Genomic DNA, 14951 nt, shown 5'->3' on the forward strand with positions numbered 1-14951 from the left:
AATAAAATCATAACAAATTCAATAATAATAGTAATTTGTTTTAGTATAAGTAATCAATTCGAGCAGGGTAATAAATATTCGTTTAGTTCTTTTAATATTTTTTAGTGAGGTGATGAAAGCATTTTTCTAATTAAATTGCTCGGGCTGACTTTTAATTCGAATTTTTATTCCTTTTAATGTTTTTAATATATAAATAAACAAAAACACAGTCTATTTTTTAGTGTTCACTACTGCGCCGGATCCTCTATAAGTAATGTGCATAATTCTTCCGAGTGATTTGACTGATGGCCGGTCGTAAGGCTTACAATTGATTCTCATTTAAACGGAATGCCAGCAATTATTGCTTAAAAATGCACCCCGTCCGAACACGCGCAATGGCTAGTCAATTCTCGACCGCGTTGACGCATACGAGTTTTTTACAGATATTATATTATTTCTAGCAATAATTGATGCGTCTAAATAAGTCTTTAAGAAGTGGGCTGCTGGTCTCATTGGATTGTAAAAAAAAGAATCCAGGAGCCAAAGTGGCGGTAACATAAACGTATAACACTCAGTTCCTATTTGTATAAGTATTCCGTAAATATGTAAACATACAATAAAATAATTTGCATTAAAATCCAGTCAGGTACGTGAGTAAGAAAACGATTGGCATATTGATTTTATAGTAAGCTGTTTCCGCGATTTTATTAACAAAAAGCGTTATATTATTCTTAAGTTAATATCATTAGGATCGTTTCCCACATTTACATTGATTTTTTTTCATATCTTTTCTTATATATTTCATTTTAATGTAGAGTTTGCAAAATAGGCTTTACACATATGTCGGACAAACGATTTGACTTATTCATATGATTCGATCGGACATAACGTCAGCACCCTCTGAGGTTTGAACTAAACTGGTGCAAATATTATCGGAACAACCACGAAGTGATGTGAAAACTCGTAGGCGATCCCAGGACCTCCAGAGACTAATATATAATGCCACTAGACCAATGAGACGATAATCATTATAGATTATAATTAAGGTATTTTTGATATACTATTAAGGATATCAAAAATACCTTAATTATAATCCTCCTATTATAATACTTTAAATATTGAGGATAATTATCTCTATCAATTTAATTATTTTAAAAACATCCCACATAGTGATAGTGCGATGTGATTTTTCGATGAAGTGATAGAGGGCTCATATCACCATATCGAGCACATGATTTTAACCTCGGGACTTCAAAGTGCTGTCGTACACAAAGCGAGTCGATATGTTTCTATCAAATAGTGCAAACTAAATTTTATGTAAAAAATGTGTCTCATTAACTACGCGTAAATCAGACTGTGATGTATCTTTCACAGCCAATTATTTGTCCATTTTCTTGTGAACGTCCTTAAATTACCTGTCTAACACGAATAACTAGCAATTTTAATTAGTCACCCACTCCAAAATTGGTAACCAGTATATAAATAGGTAACGTAAAAATATTTTATGTTTTTAGTCGTTTTTGAAGGCGGTATAATTTTTTGCTAAGAAGTTTTTATTACTAACAATAAAATAAATTTATTGTTATGCTCAATTCTCATGAAATAATATTAACAGTCAGTAGTGAGGACGGCGGTTCTTCGGTGCAAAATAAAAATAAATAAAATATAATGCGAATTAAATATAAATAAATAAAAAAAGCGCTTGACTACAATTTGTTTTCAAGGAAAATGTTACTACTTACTTAATATGTAGGATCGTTCGCAAAGGATGTTACAAAGCATATGTTATGACAAGATCATTTAAAATAATTAACAATCCCTTCATTCTTATGTGGCTTTTATTTTATTTTATGTTTTTAAATTTTCCTTGACACCCAGCATTACACGCGTGTTACATTATGAAACAAAGTGAAAGATAATTGTATAATACATGTTATACTTAAATTATACAGCCCTCTGTATTTAGACTTACATTTCATACATTTTCCTTGCGCCTAAGATTAATAAATAACCAAATCCACAATTGGCAGGTACCTCAGATTTGCATAGGAGGCTTGCTAATTAATTAGTATTCAAAGTTAATTATAGTTTATATTTTAAGTTCTAAAAATTTTGAAGCAAAAAAATACTAGGGTTATTCTCAAAAAATTACTCATTTTACCAGTCGTAAACGTTTCCTTCGTACGACAGTTATAGTAGGTATTTTTGAATTCATGAAGTACTTCTATTACTTCTATTATTACAAAGTTTTATTTCGGGACAACCATTTACTCCATGGGGGCCGCGATCAAAAGCTAATAATTACAATTATGTTACAGTATATATAATTTAATTGCAAATAAAAAAAAAATGTTATGTAGCGTATGGACATTTGTAGATTGTTGTGTTAAATTCTAATTATAAAAAATGGTGGACTTCCTCATTTCATTCGTAGAAACTAGATGACCCAGTGAACTTCGAATAACCTGCAATTTATTTGATCAGAACGTTTCAATTCCAATTCAATGATCTACATCAAAGCGTAACATCTCCTGGACAAATCAGGAGCTGGTTTTGAATCCATTCGAAATTTGGTTGTGAATTCGATTCCAGGCTGGTTTGAATTTATTTAGATTGCATTTATTTATCCAATTTACACTTTTTCGCTGAATGGCCCAGCAGTATTTGAATATATACCTACATTAAAATTTTAGCACAAAATAACATGATTATTAAAAATACCTACCGGCTTGCACCTCCACTTTAACATACCTGAGGCAAAACTCGTGATCCAATATGGAATTTATTGTACCTATAAGCATAAATATATTCACACCTTTTATCCTCAAAGGGGTAGGCAGAGGATCTGGCTGGTTACCGCCGTGTGTATTCCGTGCCATGATGTGATAGGGGGTCAGTCTGTCACAATATCGGGTACAAATTCATAGCTCTTGGCTGATATTCCCTATTTTGCGACCATAAGAATGAACTGCTCTAAACAAAAATAAAACAAAAACAATTGTATTTTTTTCCTTCTTTTTATCATGTACTGTAGTCTATATGTTAAAGTGATTTTGAAAAGAGCAACACTATAGTTTCTTGCCCGTTCTTCTCTGGTGAGAACTGTTTTCCGAACTGTTAGTAGAGTTAATATTGACGGAATCTAAATTAATGTATAACATTTTACGGGTTCAAATAAATTATTTCATTTCATTTCAATATCACTTTGCCCGGACCGGGAATCGAACCCGAGACCTCAGCACTGTCGTCGTACCATAATCCAACTACGCCACCGAGGCAGTCACTTAAATTAAACGCTTAATACTTCTTATTGAATATTATTGTTTACTTAAAGTAATATTAAACGCTAGTACTTCTTCACTTAAAATTATTTAACTCCAAAGTAACATAGCACAAAACAATTTTGTAAGGGTGCTGAAACAATTAGGGCCTAAGTTTCTACGGCTTTTTGCTTGTCTGACCTGCTTCGGGAAGATCCCGTCCGTAGCAAATATTTTTAGCAAAACCCAGGATTGTTTAACCTCAGGGTTGAACACAAAACCTCTCCTATAGTCTATATTCGCTACACGGTAACCAAGGAGACGGGTAGCTGATATAGTATAATATAATAGAGCAGGGATGGCGAACCAATAGCACGCGACGAAATAATTTGGGCACGCCAATAATAATTAAAAATGTATATCCAAAAGTATAGTTAGGAGGGAAGTGAGAAAAAAGTTCACGAGAAAAGCCCTTCGGAATAGCCAAGGCCGGCCCTGGTTGGCGCGTTACTGTCATAATATTATTTGTTTTAATGAAACGTTTACGAATACAGATTCGCCGTTCCTATGCTAGAGTAATACTTTTATTAACGTTGTACATTATTGTGTTATTACATTTAATTATTCTTGATGATTTAATTATGTTCCTAGAATCCTAGTGTGAGCTTAGGGTTTATTCCAAATTACAGTCGTCATTTAGAATAAACCCTTATAAACACGTACAACAACAACAACAATATACATCTTAGTAGTATATTGTCTTGATAGTAATACGTTTTGTAGTCCAAATAAATAAATAACATCAAAATACTTATTGGATTAGTTATTTAAATACTTACTTATTTATGGAATGGAAAAGTGTAGGTAATATTCATAACTGCCGTCATAGTTAAGGATACCGGCAAAAACACTATACTATGATTCCCCAATGCTGTATTGATATTACAAAATCATTTATGACATCAACTTGTTAAAAATCGACAATTTTTTTTGAATGTAAAATAAACTATTTTGTTGTTTAATTGGCTTCGCATTAGTTTAAACCACCACTGGGTTAAGTGCATTATAATTTTAATAAGAAGCTTTGGTGCTAAATTAAATTATAAAACGTTTGGAGTATCTAATTATATTTTAAATAGATTAAAAAGGGGGTTTTGGAATTTACATAATTCTCGCATTACAACTGAATGAGATTTTTAAAAACAATAAAATAACAACTTCGAAGACATCTTGTTTAATTCATGATTTTTTTTAAATAAAATGCACAGCCAATGAATTAAATATAAGGTTTTGACAATATATACGAGTATAATATATTTTGACAATACAATATACTGTACCATAAGTACACGACTACATTCTACGTGTCGGAACCAAAAAAAATCATGAAAAATTATTGTTTGACGTGAATATGCAAATGAATTATGAAACTTGGTTGTAGTTTGCCTCGACGTCTTGTAATTAGTGTTGCTTTTATTGAAAATTTAAAAATGCTAACATAAAACACTTCTAAAGTTAAAAGTATCTGTTTAACAAGAGGTTTATTTGTTTTGAGGCATATATAGTAGCTTATATCTAAGCACGAGACTTGCTTTTTTCAGAGCTACCTTCACTTAAAAAAACCCTAAAATAGTTAATCACTGAAGAACCATGTGTTTGCGAAAACACTGTGGAATAAACATACGACGTGTGGTTAATTGCAAAACGGCACGCATCTTTGTTAGATCTTGGTTCAAATTATTTTTAATTGAATGTCCTTTAGTGCATTGGATTGCACTCGCTCATAACTGGTATTAACTGATATATGTCGCATGGAACTGGCAACAATGCTCGAATGATTCCGACTTGTGTTATTGTACGGCATATCATATGTAAATACTTGTAAGGGAGAGGAGAGCACCGCTGGACGGCGACGACTTTAAACGCGTTTCCGTATTTTGAATATAGCTTTATACACCTTTTATTGCAATGGCGACGTTGATATACAAATACATCACGTGTCGTCTCTATACACGGGCCATTAACAATTTTTAAGCACATGTTATTTGAGATATTTTTTTCATTGTTTAAATTATATCCTGCCTGAATCTCAAAACGTTATCCGATAGTACTTTTAATATTAATGCACAGTAATTCATAGTATATATTTGACGTACAAATTAGTCAGCTTAGATTTTAGTAGAAGCTGTTTAAAGCCATTGCTAGTAATATGATTCCATTCAACTTATAGGCACATAAATTAAAAATAGCACCAAACACATACCTCGTATCTTCAAAGCACTGATTATTGCGTTCTTTCGATCTAATTGTTAATGCAATATTATTATAATTTTATTAATGTATTCTTTTAATAATAGCATAAGACCATACATAGGAACAAAGTCCTATAATAATAATAATGCATCTTATAGAGCTGGTACACTAAGTCTTATGGTAGGTATATTGTAGATTAAGCCTTAAGTTAAGTCTGATATACTAAATTGTCTGTCCAGACATGCAATAACGCTGCATATTTTGACGAATGCTAAAGTTATATAAACTTTTTTATCTTATGCGACTGGCTTTTTACAAGATCAATCGATACATTTACTACTATTGAGTTTTATACTGAATCAAATGATCTGTAGTAGAGGAGGCGCGTGCCTCGCATTGTATATATAGCTAATATTATTATACATTATAATAAATAATATTTTTATATGAATACTGTAAGCTTCATTAATTTGCAAGTTTGCACGCATATAATGTAATTTAGAAATCATTTTTATTACACACGACAATAGTGGATCTAAGCATTTGCTATGCTTGAACGCGCGCGTCTCAACGAAGGTTAGTTCAGGTTCACATGTGTGTCAGAATCACAGTTATGTATATGATAGAAGCCCTTAACGTCTATATGCTCCATATAATTTTCTGAACACACATATAAGTATATATATACCACATCAAACATTTCCCTTGCAATAAATGTAAATCTTTATAACAAATTTTGGAGGTTGTTCAAGTTATCCTTTATTTAGAATAGGTACGGCAAGTGGTCACCCTACGACGATCAAATGCACAACGCGTCCACGCACAGCATAAAATGCAGCCGAAATTTTCAGCATTTAAATATAACATAATTAGATTCTTTGACACAGAAGCAAAAAGCTAAACTATAAATTCACGCTCATTTCTAGTGAGAAGGTAACAAACATAGTCATGTATAATATGAATTTACTACATAAAAGGTATTGACGCGATAAAAAATTACAGAAAATGCAATAAGTATTTCTATACCAACAGCTGGAATGATAAAATCATCTCACAATGTCTTTTGTTTGCCGTTTATTTTACATACGCCATATTTCGGTTTGACGGTAATTACCGAACCGTGTATCCAGTACCTTCTGTGTTAGATGGATTGCCAGGGGTTCAAATATTTACCTTTCATAAATTGAAAGACTCAGAGAGAAAGCGGCGATCTTATAGTAGTACGCGCAGGAACTACGCAGGAAAGCAGATTAGATGCATGGGATCATTCGTCTTTGTTTCCACTTCAACACATGCGGCGCACTTAACCCAACGCCCACGACTAGGACGGTGCTTAAGGAGTCAGTTCTATATTATACGCCTTATGAACTAGAACACCATCTCCGTGATGCTACGCCTCCGTGTGCCACAGTAATGCTGCCTTCATGCGTGGGCGACGCATTCAAGCTAGCCACGTATGTTTCAATAACGTCATCAAGCGTATGCGCATGTAGCGTGGCTGTAGGACGTTTATGTACGATGCCTACATTTTCACAGCCTAATACAAACACGCAAATTATCTGAAAGCAACAATGGTACTTCAATTTTAAAAAAAATCATGATTTTCGCAAATAAAAATCTATAATACAGAGGCATATGTAATATAAACTAAACATGTTTATAAAACTATTACAGTTTCGGGTGGTAAAGCCAAGAAGAAGGTTACGCTGGACTTTAGATTGCCCCGTTGTAAATAAATCAATAAAAATCCAACGATGGCCAACAGGGCAAACTAATAGTATCCAGGAAATTCTTGAGTAAACCAGCATCGCTGCCCAAAACATCACTTATTGCAGTTTACATCTCCCCGTAAATAAAGCTGTATTGAAAATATTTATCAGCTACATGAACTCCACTGCTGAACGTAGGCGTCTCCTCAAGATTTACAGACGAAGAACATTACACTTACCACTTATTTAAAATTAAAGAAAGAGAGTGCGTATAACTGACGTAAATATACGTAATTTTAACATGAAATGATAATGTGGCTCATATCTTACCATGGACAGTCAATAGCTTTGCTTCAGAATAAAAATAACTTACTTATATCGTAAATCTTTAAATATCATACTTCATAAACGTAATTGCGTGTTTATTTCTTATAGAATAAATTTATTAAATGCGATGGTCGTGTGTAGTTTAGTCATATAAAAAATTGAGTCGTGACATATGTGTGTATTCATTTTATTGTCTTGAGTTGTTTGCGTTGTTTTATGGTTCCTTGCATTGAGGTTCCGTAGTCACTGTCTATCTACAGGGTTATTACCTATAGTTGGCAAACATTTTACAGAATATGTGCTATCAAGGGGTATGCTTAAGGCGTAGGACAGTCATCACCATCATCAATCTGAGGATGCCTACTGTAGGAGGGGGTTGCAATGCGAATTCTTATGACTGTTATCGGATAGTCCGTTCATCTTGCGGACGGAGGTAAACGCTACGGTTTCCGATATGTGGTCTCCATTCCTGGTCTTTATAGTCGTATTGCTTGTTCTGTGAGCTGTCCTACCCTGCAAAAAATTATGTGAAAAAATGCGTACAGAACCCGCTGGTTCAAGTCTGATTCACATTCAGAAGGTATTTTAAAGTTACATGAAGTTTCATTGTGGGTCCTCAGACATTGTAATAAAACTTTGCAGTTTTACTATCTTTTCCAAGGTAACATTTTATAGTAAAATGGTGACGAACAATAAAGAGGGCGTGTTTGAAGATCAAAATTTCAAAGAATTAATGGGTTACCGATTTTTAAGAGAAAGACCGAGCATCGCGCCTCTAGAATTCGGTAATTTCAGTGAAAGAAAATAATCAATAGTAAAACGACTACTTATTTAATATTACATTTATATGGTGTTTACCATAGCGATGATTGTCTCGCTAGTGATGAGGACCCAGGAGATCACAATATGACTGATAATTACTACATATGTAGTGTGTTCTGTGTCCATCAGACTACTTCGGTAACTTTTCCGCAAGATCTAAATGAAAAAAGGTTCCAATAGAAATAAACATAACTTCTCAATCTATGATACTAAACTAGTAATAAGTACGCCATTACGCATGAAAATATAAAATTTGCTAACAGATTCCTCACCACTGAAATCATTAATGTCTAGAATAACGCCATTATACTATTTTACAAATTTAAAATCACACATACAATATGCCAGAAGTTTTTTCTACCACTCAAGTATGTAATGGTTATTAGCAACCTATCATTATGTCCAATTTATTATAATGCATATCTGCGTGGCGCGGGGACGTGTCTCTGTCACGTGTATCATTCATCTGCCGACGCTCGACATACCCTGGCATTGTTTACAATTGAATATTATAGGTTTCAAAAATCGGGCAAGCGCGAAACGGACTGGAGCATTGTTAGTTCCGCAAATCTTTGTTCTTCCGCAAATCTTTGTTTGCTTTTTTAATCTTTGTTCTATACTATCCAGAGCCTTTAAACATGTTTTAAGGGCGGGCGAGTGATATTCTTTTTATACTATACCGCAGCGAGAAAGGGAGTACGTATAAGCAATTTAACAAAAAAAAATGTTGAGATATTTCTAAGCTGTGTTTATATTTTTTTAAATTATGATTTCATCTTTGTTACGTGACATATGTATCACAATTCGATTTAGCTTAACCTTCTAAAACTTTTGTATTTTAATGAAAATTCTTTAGAATCGTCGTGTTTTTAAACTCGATACAACGAAAATGCGTCACAATATTTGAAAAAGAAACAGCATTTTGCAATCTTTATATTCTAGTACATGTATAATAAAGCCTGCGTTGTACAAAACTCTAGTATTGTAATATATTATTTTTATTTAGGTGAATATTAATTATAAATTAATTTTCCAATTATATTTTAGTTAATACTAAACAAAAATAATAAACCTTACATATATCCTAATATTCCTGTTTATTAACAAAATTAAATATAGATACTCGATTCATTAAATTATTCTTTAATCGCTATAATATTGACTGCCTTTTTAAATGGTTACTTTTTAACTCTATCTCGACATTTCATAATTCTTTTAAATACTGTTTCAGCCCAATGCATACTATACCTACATGCATTAAAAGTGAAACATACATTTTATACATCATGTACCTATATACATCAGAGGTTAATACTAGCAATAAAAACATCAGTCGGGTCCGTGAAGCTGTGGGAAAGATACGCTTAGTTACACACTATTGCCATTTATCATACAATAAACCAGTTTTGTTTGTGTGGTGAAGGTTCTCTAAAATGATACCTGTTGGCATAAGCAATCTGTTACATGACGACCATTATGGTTATGGTGACAATTGCCACATGATTGTCATGATGGAGCTCGAAAACCACGTGTCTGCGAGAGCGTGACTGCGAAATAAAACATTGTTGTAAGCTTATTCAAGTCTCGAAGTTTTCATTACAATGGCAATTAGCTAGGCGAATAAAATAGAAAATTATTGATCCTATAGGCTATATAGTAAGCCGCCAAGGGAGTAGGCAGCTTTCATTTCAACTTAGATCCAATGGGGGCTACAAAATGAAAACTATAATATAAACAGGTAATCCCAATAATTTGACACAAGTCCATATAAAAATAATTTCTTGTAGAGGGGGTGGGCAGGGGCCGCTTTCGTCGCACCAGCCTACGCACTGGTGAGTTGCGCTGATCCAACATCGAAGTGGTATAAGGATAAATTGAAGCAGAAGTCTATTGATTATCGAGTCTTCTGATTACACTTATTACATCGGATTACACTGGTTGACACTTATTTACACCCTCTTCGTTAGTAATAATATTTTTTCTAACAGCCTATATTATGTTGATCTTACGAGCGTTATCTATTCGCGTCTTGACCTATCTGAGTGCTTTAATAGTTCCATCCAAATTTAATTTCACTTAATGGTTAAGTTGATAAAGATTGAAATGTCATGAACTATGAATATAGCAACATTTACGATCTTCTTACTCTAATAACTTATACTAACACATAGTAATCTTAAGGATTTTCTGGTTCGTCTAGCCTTACAACCAAATCTTGAACAACAAAAAATAATGAAGCCGGACAGAAATATTCGATCAATAAAAATTAATGTAGTTTATTGTTCCAAACATGCATTAAGATTCATTCGGTCCTGTCGTAATAAAACGATTATTATCAATAACAATAAATGTGTTTCGCCTTGAATCGTGAACTTGATCATAAAGTTAATTAAACACTGATAGATTTCTCATCAATCTAGATATCCTTCCCGATGAGCGCCGGAAGTATGTTTAAATGAATAAGCGTACAAGGTTGGCGTGTGGCCAGCATGCGTCGCATGCGCATCAATTCTTAGTTTCCATCACTTTTTCCCTACTCGTTATTGGCCCGGCCTCCAAACGTATCAATTTAGCAGTTCGATATAAATGTTTGCACATCTTGAAATCGCGATTGTGTAAGTTTTTATTGTCGCTTTGTTTACTTTTATAAATTATGTAGATATAAGATATTTTTTTTAAAGACATTATAAACTTTTTCGCAGTAAGAGAACATTTTAAATAACTATTTTATTTCATAAATAACTTAAATATATTTCATTCACTCAACCCAAGTTATTTATAGTGAGAGAGAGAGAGAGAGAGAGATAAAATAACAAGTAATTTCAGTAATTTTTAATTTCAATTTCATTAATTATAGCTTTTTATCATGGAAACTCAACGAAGAAGCGAAGGAAAAGTAACGTATAAAGAGAGTATTCTATAAATATCCACTACGATTTTATAGATATTAGTAGTAACAACAATATTTTCATAAGAACACTTCTCAATTAAGTCCTCGTCGACAATATACAATTGCACAAACATATCTATATATATAAAATGAATCCCTATTTCCTTGGTCACGCCATCACGCGTGAACGGCTGGACCGAATATAAATACACATAGTTGAATAATTCGTGACATAAGAATGATGGATCATGATACAGGTTCTGTTGGTGCATCATTTTACATAAAAATCCATATAATTATAATATTAATCCACGATAGTTACATAATTTATTTGAATATTGATTCCTAGTCTTATTTACCTATACATCAGATAAAAAAAGATAACATACGCACCAGTCACACCAGTGTTAAATATGAAGGTAACTGGCAAATTATAAATAGTGATTAAAAATATTAGTACAATTATATAAAATAAAGTATTTTCAATCTCTATCTGATTTAAGTACTACAGCTTCAAGTAGCTTGAAAAATAATCCTGTAGTAGGTCCTTTCCTAGATTTAACGCAATTAGCCTGGTTTTGAATCCCAGCTTGGGTACAGAATGAAACTTATTGTGTGAGGAATTCTGTAGCATAACTTCCTGGGAGTGCACGGTGTACCATTAGAAGGGGTTAATCGCAGATGGCCGGAATAGCATAAGTATGTCGGCATGTAAGGAAGTTGAATCTTGGAAGTCGCTAAAATTAATGATAGCTGGATGAAAAAGAAAGTTGTTTGAGTTCGTACGGTGTGCTGTTACGGAATCCATCATCCTATATAATGAAGCTCGGACGCCCCTCCTTGGCTAATATTTTGTCGAATACTACAACAGCCAACTTACCATCACATCACATCACAAGTATTAAGTAATTATTTCAATTAAAATACATAATTTAAAATAGTTGCCAGTATCTTGGGCTGTTATAAATTAAACAATAGTTTGAATAATGAGTCGCAGGCAAGTAATATTGCATACTGCCTTTATGACGTAGTTGTAACGCGGAAATGGTACAAGTAAGACTACAACGCTGTCCTGGGTTCGAATTTCGGGTCGGGTGAAAATCTGGTGGTAATAGGAATTTATCGTCATTTATCGGACACAGGATTGAACTCGAGACTTCAGGGTGACATATTGCTTCACCCCACTTGTGAATCGGTCTGCCAAGATGAATGTCCGCAGGATCAAATTCCAAGAACACACACCTCTGACTTTTGTAAAAAATCATGTGTGTATTCTTTGTTTTATCGTTAGTTTTAACGGTGAAGGTAAACATCGTAAGGAAACCTGCACACCTGAAAAGTTCTCTATAGGAATTTCGAGGGTGTGTAAAGTCTACCCATCCGCACTAGGCCAGCGAGGTGGACTAAGGCCTAATCCCTCTCAGTAGTAGATGAGGCCCGTGCTCAGCAGTGGGACCGTATATAATACAGGGCTGAATCGAACCCGAGACTTCACGGCTCTGCTGCAATACAACTTCGCCACCAGACAATCAAATAAAACACGTGAGTATAATAGAATATAATTATAGTGATATAGTCAACAATTTAAACATATTATATTATACTAAATGCAAGAAACAGCAAATTGTCACTGTATTATAGTGATTTCTCGATAATTTCCACCGCGTCATATAGTATTACGGAAATTGCTCTGATAAACTATAAATAACAATAGACATACTCTATTTAAACAATTTACATACTTTGTGGCTCGACGGAAATACTAAAATATTATTTCGTCCTTATGATTCAGACATGCTTTTATTTAATTTCGATAGCCACTTGCCAAACTGTTGCAATTTATGACACATTTTCCCTATACGAAGAGCAATAAACGCGCTAGCCTATAACTGGTTGTAATATATAGACTAAAATGTATTAATTCAGTCGCGTCGTATTTTCATTTTATAAGCTATATTATGTAGATAATTATATCACAATACATAATTCCTTGTACTTAGAACCTCGTATAATTCCTTCAAGTTTTTATGTCTTTATTAAGTCATTTATCACTTCACCTAGCCCTTTACACCGTGTTAACGACAATGAACTAGGAAACTTGTAATTTGTTTACAATCATGTCAGGATGACCATTGAGACTAGTCTTAATCTGTTACGTCATACGACGAGCTATGTCGAAGCAACCCGTGTTGAATGGCTAAAATATGTTTTTGTGCGTATTTAATATACAAACCGGTTTGGAAGTTCAACGGAATGATTGGCTTGCTTTGCATTTTTTACACATAATGATACCGACGTATCACACAACTTCAACGGGAAAGAACCCATTCTTGCTTATCGAAAACCTGTCTCAGTAGTAAATACGACGAGCTGACGGCCAAAATCTGGTATTCAGTTTTAAAACCGGCGCCCACTTTTGGGGTTTTACGCGACGAACTGTAACATATCTTGCAGTGTGACCAGATTTAGTATTGTAGGTGATGTCGCATCACCTCAAGAATGCCGAGGCAAGTCACGGGATGTTTTAGCAGCGTCGGGTCGCAGATATTACCACCTCAGGTACTATTTCTAGTACCTTCCTAACCTTCGTTCAGAAGCGAGATCTATCTTTGAATCTATCTATGAATATCGATGCTCCCTTTACATACATTAGGTCAAGGAATGTCGCATTATAGAGTTTTATTTCGAATGTATGGGAATAGCTAACCAGATATATAACTATAAATATAATGTAGTCTATGATATGTCAGCGTAGCGTCGGTTTATATTACAGACACGGCCCCGCAGTTGCTTGCCCTTGTCCAAACGATTGCAATCATTGCATTGTCTAGGCCACTGACTGATGGTCCTTCCACAATCCACCCTCTCCGGACCTCCACCAAATCTAAAGTGCGGCTGCGGCGATTTAGATCTCAACTAAAACATTACTCAAACAAATTAATGGATAGTTTTAAGGAACAGTCCGTAAAATTAGGGAGAATAATTTAAGCAAAACAATTGCCTTCTTCTGAGTATACTAAAAGCATTTGAATGTTAATATGTGTCTGTTGCGCTCTAATCGCGGAGGAAATCGTGAGGAAATCCGCTTGTCATTTAAATTAACTTCAATAAATGTGTGTCCAATTAGTGTCGGACACCGTGGTAGGACACGTGGACATCCGCAGTTTAGCGCCGCCGTCTGGTGGCTGAGAACCGAAAGGTCACAGGTTTGATTCAGTCAACCCGGTCACAGTCCACAGTCTGTTTTTGCAATCCGGCAAATTTTCAATCTTGGGTCTTATACTATATGCATTAGTGACGTGATATTAAAATCTTATTTTTTTATTCTTATTGCACTATTTTACGGCCATTAATTATTGTAGGTAACTAATTTAAAATAAAAATCCCACCGAATACAAGTTCTGAGATACGCTAAATAATTATTCGCGATTTTTTCCTTGAAGAATCAAAAAAATAATAATTTCACACAATCACAATTTACCTTAAGGATTTTTAGATATTTTACTTTATTTGTGCCGTAAGACCTTCCTGCGTGCCAAATTTGAAAATTCTAGGTCAACGAGAAGTACCTCATAAGTTTTGACGATTGAGTCACTTGTAAAAAAACGTGACATTTAGCCTCATTATTGAACTGAGTTAGATGGGGCATTTTACTTATTTAAAAGTTTAAAGCTTTACAAGTTAGGTATTTATAATTATTTCTTTCAATTG

This window comes from Manduca sexta, chromosome 27 (assembly GCF_014839805.1).
Source record: "Manduca sexta isolate Smith_Timp_Sample1 chromosome 27, JHU_Msex_v1.0, whole genome shotgun sequence".
In the NCBI taxonomy this organism is placed as follows: Eukaryota; Metazoa; Arthropoda; class Insecta; order Lepidoptera; family Sphingidae; genus Manduca; species Manduca sexta.